Consider the following 3,944-nt stretch of genomic DNA (forward strand, 5'->3'; position numbering starts at 1 on the left):
TTTGCATGAATAAGGGAAGAGGAGTGTCGGTGTCAAAACCGACGGATCTCGGGTAGGGGGTCCCGAACTGTGCGTCTAGGCGGATGGTAACAGGAGACAAGGGACACAATGTTTTTACTCAGGTTCGGGCCCTCTCGATGGAGGTAAAACCCTACTCCTACTTGATTAATTTGATGATATGGGTAGTACAAGAGTAGATCTACCACGAGATCAAAGAGGCTAAACCCTAGAAGCTAGCCTATGGTATGATTGTTGTTCGTCCTATGGACTAAAACCCTCTGGTTTATATAGACACCGGAGAGGGCTAGGGTTACACAGAGTCGGTTACAATGGGAGGAGATCTACATATCCGTATTGCCAAGCTTGCCTTCCACGCCAAGGAAAGTCCCATCCATACATGGGACGAAGTCTTCAATCTTGTATCTTCATAGTCCGAGAGTCCGGCCAAAGGTTATAGTCCGGCTATCCGGACACCCCCTAATCCAGGGCTCCCTCAGTAGCCCCTGAACCAGGCTACAATGACGACGAGTCCGGCGCACAGATTGTCTTCGACATTGCAAGGCGGGTTCCTCCTCCGAATACTTCATAGATGATTTTGAACACAAGGATAGTGTCCGGCTCTGAAAATAAGTTCCACATACTGTCGTAGAGAGAATAATATTTACACAAATCTAATCTGCTGACGTATTCCGTAGTGTGTCATCACGCCATAGCCAAGCCTTTATTTCAACCGTTTTTACTGTCCCACCTCAGCGCGTTTTGCGAGGAGGTTTCCTTGGCACGTCTTCTCGAAGCAGAGATCGTGTCCCCTTATCCCGGGATTCTCATCAATACGGGCGTGGGTAACCCAACCGCGCCATTGATTACGGCACTCAGGAGATAAGCGAGTTTTACCAGGCTGGTGGGGACGCATAGTTTCGTCCGCCCATATAAGGGGATAAGGATCTGCCTTTCCATCCATGCCTTCTTCCTCCTTTGCTCATCCATTTTCGCGCACTCAAGCTCCAGCGCCCAAGTCCTCATTCCCCACCTCAACCTTCTCCATTCATGTCCGGAGCGGGAGGCAAGTGGATGGTCTCCTCCGTTACGGAGGGACACATCAAGAAGCTGAGGAAAGTCGGGTACTTGTCTGACGACATCGCGCACCGGCTCCCAGACGAGGGGCAACTCATCCCCACCACCAGGCCCCATGAGAGGGTGGTGTTCCTCACCCATTTCCTCCGCGGACTAGGCTTCCCTCTCCACCCATTTGTCCGGGGACTCATGTTCTACTACGGCCTGGACTTCCATGATCTGGCCCCGAACTTCATCCTCAACATCTCGGTGTTCATCGTCGTGTGCGAGGCCTTCCTCTGCATCCAGCCCCACTTCGGCCTATGGCTGAAGACCTTCAATGTGAAGCCGAAGGTAGTGGGCGGCCGCCAGGTGGAGTGCGGAGGCACCATGGTGGGCAAGATTTCCAACGTTGTATGGCTCGAGGACTCCTTCGTGGAGACCATAAAGGGGTGGCAATCGGGGTGGTTCTACATCACCGAGCCGCATGACCCTGAATGGGTCGCAACCCCCGAGTTCCGATCCGGAATCCCTACGCGGCTCACCTCCTGGAAAGAGAAGGGCCTTCCATGGGGTAAAAAAGGAGAGCTGACCGGACTCCAAACATGCGTCCAAAACCTGGTGAGCAAGAAGCTCAAACTTGTTAACGTAGTCCAGGTCACGCTCATCCGCGGGATCCTCCCGTGCCAACAACGGGATTTCAGCTTGTGGGAGTTCAACCCAGCCCAGCACCGAACTCTGAGCGGGCTCTTCGACACAACACACGAAGATGCCTGGAAGGTGCTATTCAAGGGCGCCGAGGCTCCCGCATCCGCTACCGAGGATCGCGGATTCAGCACGCAGCGTCAAGCCAACGCGGTAAGCTGTTTTTACCTCTTACAGGATATTTGTCTTTCATAGTTTGACTCTATGCGGGATCTAAGTGTCAGGACCCCGATTCTAAGTCACACCGATCTAGCCTGTAACACCTCATATCACTTTGCGGCCTCACGCACGGTATCCCCACGGGTGTCGCCTTACCATGGCCCGGGACCGTTTGCGCCTTTTGGCTCACGTATATGATAGTGTCGTTAGCATCCATATGACAGAGAACCCGGGCCAACATGACTAGTTGTGAATCCAAAGTGGCACTAACCTATGGGAACAAGCATGCATGAATCAACATCGAGCATGTCGGTCAGCAGCGTGTGAATCCGGGCTGTAGCACCGGGCTAACAGGACTCCGGTGAACCGGGCTGTAGCAGGCTAGGCAGGACTCCAGATGTCACCGCGTGACATTTCCCCGAAGGGACAGACACAGGAACGAAGTGAATCACATGCCGGCCAGTCATGTGTTCCGGAGCAGTAGTGCTGGGCTAGCAGGACTCCGGTGAACCAGGTTGTAGCAGACTACTATGGCTCATGGAAGCACAAGACTACATTTCCCCATAAGAGAGGCTACCAAGGATAAACAACTAGGTTGTCGGATCCCACACATACCAAGCATTTCAATCATACACACAATATGCTCAATATGTGCAATACAACATGGTATCACAACAAGACTCTATGACTCAGAGTATTTATTCATTAGGCTCCGAGGAGCGAGATATTACAAGCATGGGTCTCATGACCCAACAATCATAGCATACAAACAAAGCACATGCGGAAGCTTAACATGTCTGAGTACAGACGTCTATAAATGAAAAAGGCTGAGAAGCCTGACTATCTACTAGATCCTGCCGAGGGCACAAGATCGTAGCTGAGGTAACAAGCTAAACGTCGAAGTCCAAGCGGAACTACTAGCGAGACTGAAGTCTCTCTGCAAAAACATAAATTAAGCAAACGTGAGTACAAATGTACCCAGCAAGACTTACATCAGAACTAGCTACATATGCATCAGTATCAACAAAGGGGTGGTGGAGTTTGACTGCAGCAAGCCAGCTTTGACTCAGTGGCTAACCTGAACCACGACTGCGAGTAACTCTTTTGAGGTGGCGCACACGAGTCCACAAATTCACCATACCAATACACCATTATGGATCCGCTCCCGTCTCCCTGCGAGAACGACATCCATAGCACTCACACTTATCTTGCGCATTTTAGAGTATCCACTTTCACTTGTCTATGAACTATGCAAGGGGTCCAAGTTTCCATATCCGAGGAATCCGGCTATTCGAATAGATAATGATAACCCTGCAGGGGTGTACTTCTTCACACACGCTCTCGCCACTTAACACCATGTACACGTCGTGTATCTCGACAACCTTCAAGCGGAAGCCTGGTGAGGGAGTCGACCACGACCTGACTAACCAACAAGTCTCTAGTCCAGGTTTATCGCCTATTTGGGTTCCATCCGCAAGGAGATCCGGCCGGGGTGTCGCTCACGGCCCCAAACGATGTGTACAGGGTTCCCAAGCCCACCATCCGGGTGCCACTTGGTACACCGGGCCACTGTGCCTAGTCTGTCCCAAGCCCACCTGTACCGAGTGCCACTTGGTAGACTACTAACACTACCTACAAACACCAGAAACTAGTTGCAACTCCTGGACAGAGATCGAGTTGGTTAATAAGTTGAGAGAGCTTGGAGCGCCCGGAGCCCAATGTGTGGTAGTAACTGTTCATGGATCACAAACACAGAACTCGGTTCCTAAGGACGGCTGCAATGAGACAACCCACCATGTACTCCTACATGGCCTCTCACCGCTACCTTTACCAAATCGTGTTCACACACTTAGCTCTCACGGTAGGACATGTTCACCACATTCCAATTCATCCCTGATGAATCAGACCTGACTCAACTCTAAGCAGTAGCAGGCATGACAAACAAGCATGAATGAGTAGGCACAACAGGGCTCAAACAACTCCTACTCATGCTATTGGGTTTCATCTATTTACTGTGGCAATGACAG

Source organism: Triticum urartu, chromosome 1A (genome assembly GCF_056163025.1).
Source record: "Triticum urartu cultivar PI428250 chromosome 1A, HENAU_Tu73, whole genome shotgun sequence".
NCBI lineage: Eukaryota > Viridiplantae > Streptophyta > Magnoliopsida > Poales > Poaceae > Triticum > Triticum urartu.